The 15,662-nt window shown below is 45.8% G+C and overlaps 1 long non-coding RNA gene across 1 annotated transcript in view; it reads right to left on the reverse strand.

Annotated features, from left to right (window-relative positions):
- Window positions 1-15,662, reverse strand: part of LOC126108779 (uncharacterized) — a 124,571-nt gene that overhangs the window by 71,514 nt on the left and 37,395 nt on the right. The window contains exon 2 of the long non-coding RNA XR_007523630.1: window positions 10,622-10,739. This is a non-coding gene — a long non-coding RNA (uncharacterized LOC126108779). The remainder of the gene's footprint in view (window positions 1-10,621; window positions 10,740-15,662) is intronic.

The following is a 15,662-nucleotide window of genomic DNA, read 5'->3' on the forward strand; positions in this document are numbered from 1 at the left end:
ACATCTCCGTAACGCTATCACGGTTACCAAATAACCCTGTGACGAAACGTGCCGCTCTTCTTTGGATCTTCTCTATCTCTTCCGTCAACCCGATCTGGTACGGATCCCACACTGATGAGCAATACTCAAGTATAGGTCGAACGAGTGTTTTGTAAGCCACCTCCTTTGTTGATGGACTACATTTTCTAAGGACTCTCCCAATGAATCTCAACCTGGCACCCGCCTTACCAACAATTAATTTTATATGATCATTCCACTTCAAATCGTTCCGCACGCATACTCCCAGATATTTTACAGAAGTAACTGCTACCAGTGTTTGTTCCGCTATCATATAATCATACAATAAAGGATCCTTCTTTCTATGTATTCGCAATACATTACATTTGTCTATGTTAAGGGTCAGTTGCCACTCCCTGCACCAAGTGCCTATCCGCTGCAGATCTTCCTGCATTTCGCTACAATTTTCTAATGCTGCAACTTCTCTGTATACTACAGCATCATCCGCGAAAAGCCGCATGGAACTTCCGACACTATCTACTAGGTCATTTATATGTATTGTGAAAAGCAATGGTCCCATAACACTCCCCTGTGGCACGCCAGAGGTTACTTTAACGTCTGTAGACGTCTCTCCGTTGAGAACAATATGCAACAACTGGCGGACGAATGTGTTTCAAAAAAATGGTTCAAATGGCTCTGAGCACTATGGGACTCAACATCTGAGGTGGTCAGTCCCCTAGAACTTAGAACTACTTAAAGCTAACTAACTCAAGGACGTCACACACATCCATGCCCGAGGAAGGATTCGAACCTGCGACTGTAGCGTGTCCGGGATTGCTTGCGCGTTGTGAGGCTAGTGTCACAAATTTTTTGTGGAAGATCGGAACAGCCGATGAATATGGGTTCATCACTTCGAACCAGAACAAGTAGGCTGTTTAGGTAGCGCTCTGTATGAAAATCACTGGCTGTGCTGTGTGCAGTCTGTGGCTGGTTTGCATTGTTGTTGGGTATTGCAGTGTTGGGCAGTTGGCTGTTAACAGCGCGTAGTGTTGCACAGCAGTGGTGGATGAGGAGAGAGAGATGGCGGAGTTTTGAGAGCGGATGATCTGGAGGTGTGTCCATCAGAAAGAGTACATTTGTAAGAATGGATGTCATGAACTGCTATATATTATGACTATTAAAGTAAATACATTGTTTGTTCTCTATTAAAATCTTTCATTTGCTAACTATGCCTATCAGTAGTTAGTGCCTTCCGTAGTTTGAATCTTTTATTTAGCTGGCAGTAGCGGCGCTCGCTGTATTGCAGTAGTTCGAGTAACGAAGATTTTTGGTGAGGTAAGTGATTTGTGAAAGGTATAGGTTAATGTTAGTCAGGGCCATTCTTTTGTAGGGATTACTGAAAGTCAGACTGCGTTGCGCTAAAAAAAAATATTGTGTGTCAGTTTAGTGATGAGCAGAATAAGTAAAGAGCGAAATGTCTGAGTACGTTCAGTTCTGCTCAGCTGTTTGAAAATCAAATAGTGTAACAGGGTTTATCAGCACAGTAATTCATTAATTTTTCTAAGGGGTCGTTTCAATATGGCAATGTATCTAGTGGCGCCACATCACCTCTCCTGCGAAGAAAAATTTCAAAGACGCAGTCTGAACTAGTGAAAGTCGTGGCGACGGTCGTCTGGAGCTGTTCGATCTGCTCCCTCTGCGACGATCAACTCTGAAGTGCAGTCTGCTACCGCCAGGAAACTTAGGAAAAGACTTGAGCGAGCCGTCTAGAAGCATCAGTTTGTGTTTCGAGTTCATTGAGAGCTTACGAACACGATTTGCAGCTTTTGGCCGGCTTTGCAGTTGTGATGAAAAAGAGCGAGGTGCGGAGGGAGGTGTGGGATGAGTTACGTGTGGTGTGAAGCCTCAGTAATGTCACGAAAAACTGTGGTCTACACAATATACGAGGGTCAGTCCAAAAGAAATCCACACTATTTTTGTAAACATATAGTTTTCATTCTGCATGAGTGATAGTTTTACAGTGCGTAGGTACATCCTTGCCGCTTGTTTTCAAACTTAGTTCAACCTGTTCCAGTTAGTGGCGCCGTCACAGCACGTCTTCAAGATGGCTGCTACACTTTGACGTTCGTCAGAAGCAATGTGCTGTCGTAGAATTCCTGTGCTGTGAAAACGAGACAGTGGGAATCATCCACAAGAGGTTGAAAAAGGTGTACAGAGATGCTGCTGTCGATCGCAGTACAGTTAGTGGGTGGGCGAGCAGCTAACGTGATGAAAGCGGGCACGGCAATATTGAGGATTGTCCTCGCAGAGGCAGGCCTCGTACTGCACTCACTCCAGACAGTGTGCAGAGAGCTAACGAATTCGTGACTGCTCACAGACGCATCACACTGAACGAATTGTCACGCTACGTTGGGATAGGGGAAGGAAGTGTTTGCAGAATACTGAAAGTGTTGGTGTTAAAAAAGGTTTGTAACAGGTGGGTTCCTAGGATGTTGACACTGGCTTACAAAGAAAGAACAAAAACGGTCTGGAGCGAACTTTTGGAACAGTACGAAAATGTTGGAGATCAATTTCTTGGAAGAATTGTGACAGGTAATGAAAAATGGCTCCATCATTTTTCACCAGACACGAAGAGGAAATAAATGGAGTGGCATCACGCAAATTCACTCAAGAAAAAAAAAAGAAAATCAAAACCACACCTTCTGCTGGAAAAGTTATGGCTACGGTGTTTTTCGATTCCGAAGGACTCTTGCTTGTGGACATCGTGCCAAGTGGAACCACCATACATTCTGATGCGTATGAAGAAACTTCGACCTCGACTGAATCGTGTTCGACCACATCGACAAAAGCAGGCTGTTTTGCTGTTGCACGACAATGCACGGCCACATGTCAGTCAAAAAAGCGTGGAAGCGATCACAAAACTTGGACAACACTGAAACACCCCCCTTACAGTCCTGACCTGGCTCCGTGTGACTATCATCTCTCTGGGAAACTCAAAGACTCTCTTCGTGGAACAAGGTTTGAAGATGATGACTCCCTTGTGCACGCTCCCAAGCAGTGGCTCCAACAGGTTGGTCCAGAATTTTACTGTGCGGGTATACAGGCGCTGGTTCGAAGATGGCGTAAGGCAGTTGAGAGGGATGGAAATTATGTGGAGAAATGAAAATATTGTTCCTAAAGGATGTATCTACTCACTGTGAAACTTTGAAACATGTAGAATAAAAGATGGATAAAAAAAGATAGTATGCATTTCTTTTGGAGTGATCCTCGTACACTGAAGTGCCGAAGAAACTCGTATAGGCATGCGAATTGAAATACAGAGCCGGCCGAAGTGGCCGTGCGGTTCTAGGCGCTCCAGTCTGGAACCGCGAGACCGCTACGATCGCAGGTTGGAATCCTGCCTCGGGCATGGATGTGTGTGATGTCCTTAGGTTAGTTAGGTTTAGCTAGTTCTAAGTTCTAGGGGACTAATGACCCCAGCAGTTGAGTCCCATAGTGCCCAGAGCCATTTGAACCATTTGAAATACAGAGATTGGTAAACAGGCAGAATGGTTACTGCTGCTACAATGGCAGGTTATCAAGATTTAAGTGAGTTTGAACGTGGTGTTACAGTCGGCGCACGAGCGACGGGACACAGCATCTCCGAGGTAGGCCGGCCGCGGCGGCCGTGCGGTTCTAGGCGCTCCAGTCCGGAGCCGCGCTGCTGCTACGGTCGCAGGTTCGAATCCTGCCTCGGGCATGGGTGTGTGTGATGTCGTTAGGTTAGTTAGGTTTAAGTAGTTCTAAGTTCTAGGCGACTGATGAGTTGAGTCTCATAGTGCTCAGAGCCATTTGAACCATTTCTCCGAGGTAGCGTTGAAATCAGCATTTTCCCGTACGAAGATTTCACGAGTGTACCGTGAATATTAGGAATCCGGTAAAACATCAAATCATAGACATCGCTGCTGCCGGAAAAAGATACAGCAAGAACGCGACCAACGGCGACTGAAGGCGGTCGTTCAACGGGATACTGGTGCAACCATTGCGAAAATAGCTGCAGATGTTAATGCTGTCCCGTACACAAACGTTAGCGTGTGAACCATTCATGGAAACATTAGCGATGTGGAGCGGTGGTGGTAAGTTCTCATGGGACCAAACTGCTGAGGTCATCGGTCTCCAGGCTTACACACTACTTACTCTAACTTAAACTTACGCTCAGGACAAAACACACACACACAAACACATGCCCGAGGGAGGACTCGAACCTCGGCCAGGGCGAGCCGCGCGAACCGTGGCAAGGCGCCCTACACCGCGCGGCTACCCCGCGCGGCCATCGATTTGGACTTTCGGAGCTGAAGGCCCATTCATGTACCCTTGATGACTGCGCGACACAGAGCTTTATGCCTAGCCTGCGCCTATCAACACCGACATTGCGCTGTTCATGACTGGAAACGTCTGGTCGCACGAGTCTCATTTCAAACTGTATTGAGTGGATGGACGTGTATACGAGTATGGAGACAACCTCACAAATCCGTAAATGTCGTGGGGCCGTACGTCGGGTAGGCCGTTCGCGGGGTGCAAGTCTTTCGATTTGACGCCACTTCGGCGACGTGCAAGTCGATTGGGATGAAACGATGATGATTAGCACAACACAAGACCGAGTCTCTGAGCGGAGAAAATCTCCGACCCAGCCGGGAACAGAACGCGGGCCCTTAGGATTGACACACCACTCAGCTACGAGGGGCGGACATGTCAGCAGGGGACTGTTCAAGCAAGTGGAAGTCCAGTAATGGCGTGGTACGTGTGCAGGTGGAGTGATATGGGACCCCTGATACGTCTAGACACGACTATGATAAGTGACTCGTACGTAAGCATACTGCCTGATCACCTGCATCCATTCATGTCCATTGTGCATTCAGACGGAATTGGACAATTCCAGCAGGACAATGCTACACTCCAGAAACGTCTAGAATTGCTGCAGAGTGGATCCAGAAACACTCTTCTTAGTTTAAACACCTCCACTGGCCCCAAACTCTCAGACTTGAACATTATTGAGCATATGTAGTGTGCCTTGCAACGTGCTGTTCAGAAGAGATCTCCACCCCCTCGTACTCTTACGGATTTATGGAGAGCCCTGCTGGATTCGCGGTGTCAGTTCCCTCCTGCATTACTTCAGACGTTAGTCGAGTCCGGCACGTCGTGTTGCGGCACTTTTGCGCGCTCGCGGAGTCCGCAGCTCGTTCTCGCTTCGCGCGCCCGGGTTCCAGGGTTCGATTCCCGACGGGGTCAGGGATTTTCTCTCCCTTGTGATGACTGGGTGGTTGTGTGATGTCCTTAGGTTAGTTAGGTTTAAGTAGTTCTAAGTTCTAGTGGACTGATGACCATAGATATTGAGTCCCACAGTGCTCAGAGCCATTTGAACCATTTTTTTTAATCGTGCTCGCGGGGGTCCTACACGATGTTAGAGGCAGGTGTACCAGTTTCTTTGGATCTTCAGTGCATTTTAATGGCTGTAGAAGAAATTGTAGATATTACTTATCGAGCGAGCCGTGTAAGGCATCACTTTGTGTTTCGAATTCATGGAGGCCTTACGAATACGATTTGCAGCTTTTGGTCAGCTTTGCGGTTGTGATGTCAAAGAGGTTTTGGGGGGGGGGGGGGGGCGGGGGAGGTGCGGGATGAGTTGCCTGTGGTGTGAAGACTGGGCAATGAAATGAGAAGCAGTAGCCGCCGTCAGTATTTGGACAGGGCGGAGCCGACTGAGTCACTAAGCACCGCGGCCTTGGTGGACCTTGTTCTGGGCAGACTGCGCTACGCGGCTAGGAAATAAAGCCAGCCCTGCCGGCATTCCTGGGCTGCGTGCCAGCGTCGCACGCACTGCCACTCTGTGTGTGTGTGGGCGCTGTGACATAACTCTCACGAATTCGCCGCTCTCAACAGGCTAAAAGGCAGCCACCTCCACATGCCCCATGTCTGCTTGCGGAGCACAGACCAACTTAGCGGTTGCATTGAAGAGCACCTAGGCTGTCGGTATGCATGCGACAGCATGAATACGTAATACGTTCCCAAACACAGCGCATAGGAACTGCAATTACCGGGCCTGAAACCTCGCGTTCTTGAAGGTAGGATAAAGGTACGCTACTGGTCATTATAATTGCTACACCACGAAGATGACGTGCTACAGGCGCGAAATTTAACCGACAGGAAGAACATGCTGTCATATGCAAATGATTAGCGTTTCAGAGCATTCACACGAGGTTGGCGCCGGTGGCGACACCTAAACATGCTGACACGACGAAAGTTTCCAATCGATTTCTCATACACAAACAGCAGTTGACCGGCGTTGCCTGGTGAAACGTTGTTGTCATGCCTCGTGTAAGGAGGAGAAACGTGTACCACCACGTTTCCGACTTTGACAGAGGTCGGACCGTAGCCTCTTGCGATTGCGGTTTATCGTATCGCGACATTGCTGCTCGCGTTGGTCCACATCCAATGACTGTTAGCAGAATATGGAATCTGTGCGTTCAGGAGGGTAAAACGGAACGCCGCGCTGGATCCCAACGGCCTCGTATCACTAGCAGTCGAGTTGACAGCCATCTTATCCGCACGGCTGTAACGCATCGTGCAGCCACGTCTCGATCCCTGACCCAACAGATGGGGACGTTTGCAAGACGACAACCATCTGCACGAACAGTTGGACGACGTTTGCAGCAGCACGGACTATCAGCTCGGAGACCGTGGCTGCGGTTACCCTTTACGCTGCATCACAGACAGGACCGCCTGCGATGGTGTACTCGACGACGAACCTGGGTGCACAAATGGCAAAACATTTTTTCGGATGAATCCAGGTTCTGTTTACAGCATCACGATGGTCGCATCCGTGTTTGGCGACATCGCGGTGAACGCACATTGGAAGCGTGCATTCGTCATCGCCACGCTGGTGTATCACCGGGCGCGATGGTATGGGGTGCCACTGGTTACACGTCTCGGTCACCTCTTGTTCGCACTGACGGCACTTTGAACAGTGGACGTTACATTTCAGATGTGTTACGACCCGTGGCTCTACCCTTCACTCGATCCCTACGAAAGCCTGCATTTCAGCAGGATAATGCACTACCGCATGTTGGAGTTCCTGTACTGGCCATTCTGGATACAAAAATGTTCGACTGCTGCCCTGGGCAGCACATTCTCCAGATCTCTCACCGATTGAAAACGTCTGGTGAATGGTGGCCGAGCAACTGGCTCGTCACAATACGCCAGTCACTACTCTCGATGAACTGTGGTATCGTGTTGAAGCTGCATGGACAGCTGTACCTGTACACGCCATCCGAGCTCTGTTTGACTCAATGCCCACACGTATCAAGGGCGTTATTACGGCCAGAGGTGGTTGTTGCGGGTACTGATTTCTCAGGATCTATGCACCCAAATTGCGTGATAATGTAATCACAGCTGAGTTCTAGTATAATATATATATGTGCAATGAATACCCGTTTAACATCTGCATTTCTTCTTGGTGTAGCAATTTTAATGGGCAGTAGTGTACCGGTTCTAGGCGCTACAGTCCGGAACCGCGCGAACGCTACGGTCGCGGGTTCGAATCCTGCCTCGGGCGTGGATGTGTGTGATGTATTTACGTTAGTTAGGTTTAAGTAGTTCTAAGTTCTAGGGGAATTGGTGACCTTAGAAGTTAAGTCCCATAGTGCTCAGAGCCATTTGAACCAATGGATGTAGATGTAGACTTCCAAAAAGTTTAAAATAGTTTCAAACTTTTTCTCGTTTACTTGCTTAACGTCAGTTATTTGATACATTAACTCATTCATATTAAATGACACAATTCCTGAGACTTTACTAGTCTCATACAGGTGTGATTTCATGTAGGCCGAGCGGTTCTAGGCGCCTCAATCCGAACCACGCGGCTGCTACGGGTCGCAGGTTCGAATCCTGCCTCTGGCATGGATGTGTGTGATGTCCTTAGGTTAGTTACGTTTAAGTAGCTCTAAGTCTAGGGGACTGATTACCTCAAACATGTTAAGTCCCATGATGCTTAGAGCCATTTGAACCATCATGTAGGCCCTATATAGACTGAAGCAGCGAGTGAAAATTTTGTAGCAAGGTCGGTAATCGAACCCGGGTCTGCCGCTGGGTATTAGAGGTACCGCTGTGTACACAGTAATCTAGACCACCACCTCTGAAGGTCTCGCTGTACGGTGGTACAACATGCAGTGTGTGGTTTTCATGATCAATAAAAAAGGCGGAAATGAAGTTTATGTTGATCTCTATTCCGATTTTCTGTACGGGTTCCGCAAGTCTCGAAACAGAGATGATGCAAAACTTTTTTTTGATGTGTCTATATTAAAGTGTTTGTGGGTAAATTTGACTCTACCTATAAAACCACCCACTGTTGTAGACTGGTTCTGCGTCTGACGCTAAGGTTGTGCGCTATAGTGGTTGTGTGGTAGTGGCTGTTGGGCTACATGTATTTAACGTGGTCTCCATCATATCGTCGTGGTCACCGAGACGCCTTCTGTCTCTATTCTATCAATGTATTTTTAAAGGGGATAAAATTCGAGAGTGTTTTTTTCTCCACAAATATTCTGGCATATCATCGAATGTTCTACAGTATACTAGAATGTTCTTTAATGCTGTAAAACACAACTTGAAAACTGCACATGTCATATTGGTCCAGATTCCGTCAAAATTCTCTTAAGCGATGAGTTATGCAACAAAATAATGACAGAGAAACAACTATCGAAAAAGTGTATCCATTTATGGAGAAGGACTGAATAAACAAATAATTGTCGTGCGTGAATGAACAATTTCAGCAACAAAAATCGATGTGGTTCAACAAACAAATCACAGTACAAGGGGGAAAAAATATTTAAATCCACTAATAGAGTGGTGAATCGTGACAAAAGTGTAATTTTGCCAACAGAATTCCTAAATTCACTCTGTGATCTGGGTACGCCCTCACGAAAAAGCTTCTAAGAAACTCACAGAAGTGGAAATATTAAAGGAAAAGTTACGTCAGACCACAAAGGCCATTCATTTAAACCAACTTACCGTTCAGCTTAAAATGGCGAAAAAAGAAGTGTATTGGTAAGAAGTGTATAGGGGCAAGACAAGGCTGCAACCTGTCTCCACTGTTGTTCATATTATTTATGGATCACATGTTGAAAACAATAGACTGGGTGGGTGAGATTAAGAGATGTGAACACAAAATAAGCTGTCTCACATATGCGGATGACTCAGTTGTGATGGCAGATTCGATTCAAAGTTTGCAAAGTAATATTTCAGAGCTAGATCAGAAATGTAAGGACTATTGTATGAAGATTAGCATCTCAAACACGAAAGTAATGTCAGTGGGAAAGAGATATAAACGGATTGAGTGCCAAATAGGAGAAACAAAGTTAGAACAGGTGGACAGTTTCAAGTGCTTAGGATGCATATTCTCACAGGATGGCGACATAGTGAAAGAATTGGAAGCGAAGTGTAGCAAAGGTAATGCAGTGAGCGATCTACTCTCTTCTGCAAGAAGGAAGTCAGTACCAAGACTAAGTTATCTGTGCACCGTTCAATCTTTCGACCAACTTTGTTGTATGGGAGCAAAACCTGGGTGAATTCAGGTTACCTTATCAACAAGGTTGAGGTTACGGATATGAAAGTAGCTAGGATGATTGCAGGTACTAGTAGATGAGAACAATGGCAGGAGGGTGTCCACAATGAGGAAGTCAAAGAAAAACTGGGAATGAACTCTATAGAAGTAGCAGTCAGGGCGAACAGGCTTAGATGGTGGGGTCATGTTACACGCATGGGAGAAGCGAGGTTACCCAAGAGACTCATGTGTTCAGCAGTAGAAGGTAGGAGGAGTCGGGGTAGACCAAGGAGAAGTTACCTGGATTCGGTTAAGAATGATTTTGAAGTAATAGGTTTAACATCAGAAGAGGCACCAACGTTAGCACTGAATAGGGGATCATGGAGGAATTTTATAAGGGGGACTATGCTCCAGACTGAACGCTGAAAGGCATAATCAGTCTTAAATGAAGATGATGATGATTGGTATTTATGTTGGCTTTAATTTGAGGAAAAAATTTATGAGAACGTACTTCAGGAGCACAGTATTGTATTGAACTGAAACATGCACTGTGGGAAAATCAGGATGTTGAGAATTAAATGGAATGATCAGAAATAATATTCTCCACAGAATCAGTGAGAAGAAGAATACGTAGGAAACACTGACAGGAAAAAGGGACAGGATGATAGGACATGTGTTAAGACTAGAGGGAGCAGTAGATGTAAACTGTAGGGGAAGAGAGGTTGGAATACATAAAAAAAAATTGAGGATGTGTGTAAGTACTTCTGTACAGAGAAGGACAGTGTGTTGGCTAAGATTTTGGGGCTATTGGGAAAAAAAAGTGGTCAACATAACTGTGACATCAGATTGCAGGCGATGTGAAGACCCATCAATGAGGAAGAAGACCAACTGTTGTGTTAGAAATTGCACTACGGAGTGAAGTAATCATTCTGTAATTAACAATGAAGCCATGCACGAGAACACACAGCAGATCTATACACGGCTCAGTCTGCCAGTAGAGTGACTTCATTCAGCTGCGCTGTGCGAGTGTTGGCAGGCCTGCAGGGTACTTACCCTTTGCCGCTGCCGGACAGCGGGGATCCCCCGGCGGGCGCCCAGCTGGAGGAGCGCCTGCGCTTCAGACACAGGATGTTCAGGGCCAACATGGCGGCAGGCAGGCTCTCAGCAGCGCCTGAACAAAAACAATAAAACAACTGAGCGAACACTCGCAACCACGGTTTCTAGAATACACAGTAGGGACGTTGTGAAGATATGCTGCGAGCGGTGACATCAATGCTTACCTTCTCGTGGCACTGCCGCACAAAAACATGTTTAACTTGTACACAGTTGCAAATACAGGGTGCGTCAAAAAATGTATACACTCTTTGAACTGTCATAGACAATTTATTTCCCGTTCTACACGGTTATATATCTATGAGAAAGTAATGTTACGTTTCTTCAACAAGTGGCAGCAGTGGCAAGGAAGTAACTGCAACATGTCGGACGTGCGTTTGAGCTTTGAAGCGCGGAAGCAGATAATTAAGTGGTACTGGAAGTATGAGAATGTAGCTGCGGTTCGAAGACAGTGGAGATGGTACAGAACCACCTTCAAGGTTAACAATTACATGTCGTCTACGAGACAAATTCGAAATTCGTGGAACAGTGTGCGATGTGCATAAAGGTCGATCGGGGCGACCTCGTACAGCTACAAGTGACGATTCCACAACTGCGGTCTCGGAACATTTTCAGTGTTCGCCTCAAAAATCTTCAAGGCAAGTGCTAGTAGTGTGCTACGCATTCTGAAGAAATGCAAGTTTCGTGTGTACAATGCAAGGCTGGTGCAACAGCTAAGTGACGACGATCCAGATCGAAGGTTAGAATTTTGTGAATGGGTTCAGCAGATGGTTAGACGTGAACCGGGATTTATGGGTATCAAAAATAAAGGAGCTCTTAAGATACACACTTTAGCCCTCTATTTACCAGGCGCTTTAGCTTTCAATGGTCATTCTGGACACATCCCTCAATGTTGGCCATTCGCCCTGAGACGCCTTCATAACCTAAAAGATTTTAGCCTTATATGCAGCAAAAGTTATCAGGAGGCACAGATGTTATCTGTGCCACATTTTTGGCATTTACACTGATGTCCTAATAATGTCTATTACCAAGGAGAAAATATAAAAATGCAGTAAATGAAGCAGGCAAAAAGGAATACAAACATCTCAAAAATGAGATCGACAGGAAGTGCAAAATGGCTAAGCTGGCATGGCTAGACGACAAATGTAAGGATGTAGAGGCTTATCTCACTAGGGGTAAGATAGATACTGCTTACAGGAAAATTACAGATACCTTTGGAGAAAAGAGAGCCACTTGTACGAATATCAAGAGCTCAGATGGAAACCCAGTTCTAAGCAAAGAAGGGAAAGCAGAAAGTGGAACGAGTATATAGAGGGTCTATGCAAGGGCGATTTACTTGAGGATAATATTATGGAAATGGAAGAGGATGTAGATGAAGATGAAATGGGAGATACGATACTGCGTGAAGAGTTTGAACGAGGACTGAAAGACCTAAGGCCCCGGGAGTAGACAACATTCGTATTGAACTACTGACAGCCTTGGGAGAGCCAGTCCTGACAAAACTCTACCATCTGGTGAGCAGGATGTACGAGACAGGCGAAATACCCTCAGACTTCAAGAAGAATATAATAATTCCAATCCCAAATAAAGCAGGTGTTGACAGATGTGAAAATTACGGAACTATCAGTTTAATAAGTCACAGCTGCAAAATACTTACGCGAATTCTTTACAGACGAATTCAAAAACTGGTAGAAGCCGACCTCGGGGAAGATCAGTTAGGATTCCGTAGAAATGTTGGAACACGTGAGGCAATACTGACCTTACGACTTATCTTAGAAGATAGATTAAGGAAAGGCAAACCTACGTTTCTAGCATTTGTAGACTTAGAGAAAGCTTTTGACAATGTTGACTGGAATACTCTGTTTCAAATTCTAAAGGTGGCAGGGGTAAAATACAGGGAGCGAAAGGCTATTTACAATTTGTACAGAAACCAGATGGCAGTTATAAGAGTCGAGGGACATGAAAGGGAAGCAGTGGTGGGGAAGGAAGTGAGACAGGGTTGTAGCCTCTCCCCGATGTTATTCAATCTGTGTATTGAGCAAGCAGTGAAGGAAACAAAAGAAAAGTTCGGAGTAGGCATTAAAATCCACGGAGAAGAAATAAAAACTTTGAAGTTCGCCGATGACATTGTAATTCTGTCAGAGACAGCAAAGGACTTGGGAAGAGCAGTTGAACGCAATTGACAGTGTCTTGAAAGGAGGATATAAGACGAACATCAATAAAAGCAAAACGAGGATAATAGAATCTAGTCGAGTTAACTCGGGTGATGCTGAGGGAATTAGATTAGGAAATGAGACACTTAAAGTAGTAAAGGAGTTTTGCTATTTGGGAAGCAAAATAACTTATGATGATCGAAGTAGAGAGGATATAAAATGTAGACTGGCAATGGCAAGGAAAGCGTTTCTGAAGAAGAGAAATTTGTTAACATCGAGTACAGATTTAAACATCAGGATATCGTTTCTGAAAGTAGTTGTATGGAGTGTGGTTTGAAAGTAGTTGTATGGAGTGTGGTTTCATAGCTCTGTTACAATAATACTACTTGTTGGTCAAAGTACCGCTCAAACTAAACTATTGCCTGAGTGTATCAATACTGATACTATGATTACTAATATGGGACAATGGAGGTTTTATACAAATAAGCTAAAATATATTAATTTCTTGTGTTGTATTTACTTTAATATAGCGAAACCCCAAAAATTTGAGAAAGTTTCACGAAACGCATTTAAAAACTGAATTCCGTGACTTTTGAGCGTCCCGAAACAAATTTTCGGGACACCGGAACACAGGGATGAAAACCGGGACAATCCCGGTTTTCCGGGACGTTTGGTCACCCTACACTAAACCCGCCCAAAGATGTAAACAACCATGCATGAGCAGCACCTGTTAGACGGAGGGGGTCCGACACTCGATCAATGCCAGTCATTCCACCAAGGAAGGAGGTACACGGCTCGTTTTGTCTACAGTTCCACCTAGCCTAGACGGCCAGTACCGCGGTTCGATCGCGTCCGCATTGTTTCTTTGTGCCAGGAAGGGCTCTCAACAAGAGCAGGCGTCTCGGAGTGAATCAAAGCGAAGTTGCTCTGCGAGGGAGGAGGTACAGAAAGACAGGAATGTCGATGACATGCCTCGCTCAGGCCGCCCAAGGGCTTCTACTGCAGTGGATGACCGCTACCTACGGATTATGTCTCGGAGGAACCCTGGCAGCAACGCCACCATGTTGAATAATGTTTTTCGTGCAGCCACAGGACGTCGTGTTAAGACTCAAACTGTGCGCAATAGGCTGCATGATGCGCAACTTCACTCCCGACAGCCATGGCGAGGTCCATCTTAGCAGCCACGACACCATGCAGCGCATTACAGATGGGCCCAACAACATACCGAATGGACCAGTCACGATTGGCATCACGTTCTCTTTACCAATGGGTGTCGCATGTGCCTTCAACCAGACAATCGTCGGAGAGATGTTTGGCGGCAACCCGATCAGGATGAACGCCTTAGAGACACTGTGCAGCGAGTGCAGCCGTGTGGAGGTTCCCTGGTGTTTTGGGGTGGCATTACACGGGACAAAGTACGCTGAGGGTGGTCATGGAAGGCGCCGTAACGGCTCTACGTATCGTGAATGCCAGCTTCCGACCGATAGTGCAACCGTATCGGCAGCATATTGGCGATAGTGCAACCGTATAGTCTTCATGGACGACAATTCGCGCCCCCATCGTCCACATGTTGTAGAATGAGTTCCTTCAGGATAGCGACAATGCTACCAGCATGTTCTCCAGACATGAACAATATCGAACATGCCTAAGATAGATTGAAAAGGACTATTTATGGGCAACGTGACCCACCAACCACTCTAAGGGATCTACGCCGAATCGCCGTTGAGGTGTGGAACTATCTGGACCAACAGTGCCTTGATGAACTTGTGGATAGTTTGACAGGACAAATACAGGTATGCATCAGTGCAAGAGGACGTGCTACTGGGTATTAGAGGTGCAGGTGTGCACAGCAATCTGGACCACCACCTCTGAAGGTCTCGCTGTATGGTGGTACAAAATGCAATGTGTGGTTTTCGTGAGCAATAAAAAAGAGCGGAAAAGATGTTTATGTTGATATCTATTTCTATTTTCTGTACAGGTTCCGGAACTCTCGGAACAGAGGTGATGCAAAACTTTTTTTGATGTATGTATCAGTATAAACCATATCAAACCCTCTACAGTAGCTCTTATGATTAGCCCAAACACACAGACAGAGATAATGGCAAGCATCTACAATTTACTTATGGATACATAGGAAATGCAAGATATAACGAATATTTGCAGGCCTTCTCATGTCTTCAGATGAAGAACTACTACACTTTTCTATCATAACCACTTGTGGTTGACAATCAGCAAAAGAGCTCTCAACGTCTTTTTGAACATGTATACCGGGAGACACAAGCCTGTAAATCTTTATTCCTTTGCTTAAGCGCTTTTGTTTCTTATTCCACGGCTTTTGTTGGAACAAATGTGCAATGACAAGTTTACAGCAGTGTTCGTTTTCGTAGTTTATGTTTTCGTCTGTTTGTAGTTCCTTCATTAGCTGATAATGTATTCACTTGTAATCTCTTCTATTTTTTGTGGGGGCTTCGTTCAAAAAATGTTCAAATGTGTGTGAAATCTTATGGGACTTAACTGCTAAGGTCATCAGTCCCTAAGCTTACACACTACTTAACCTAAATTATCCTAAGGACAAACACACACACCCATGCCCGAGGGAGGACTCGAACCTCCGCCGGGACCAGCCGCACGGGGACTTCGTCTCTGGCCCAAATTTTTCTCTCATAATCAGGCTGATCCACCTCCACCTCCAAAGCACGGAGAGTGAAAGATTGGCACAGTATCAACCTTAGCTTTCGTATGGTGAGGTAGATTCAAGAGTTAATTTTTTAAATCCCTGCGTCATATCATGTTGGGCTCCTGAGAAAACGCAGAAGGGCAGCAACACG

The sequence above is a fragment of the Schistocerca cancellata genome, chromosome 11 (assembly GCF_023864275.1).
Source record: "Schistocerca cancellata isolate TAMUIC-IGC-003103 chromosome 11, iqSchCanc2.1, whole genome shotgun sequence".
Taxonomy (NCBI): Eukaryota; Metazoa; Arthropoda; class Insecta; order Orthoptera; family Acrididae; genus Schistocerca; species Schistocerca cancellata.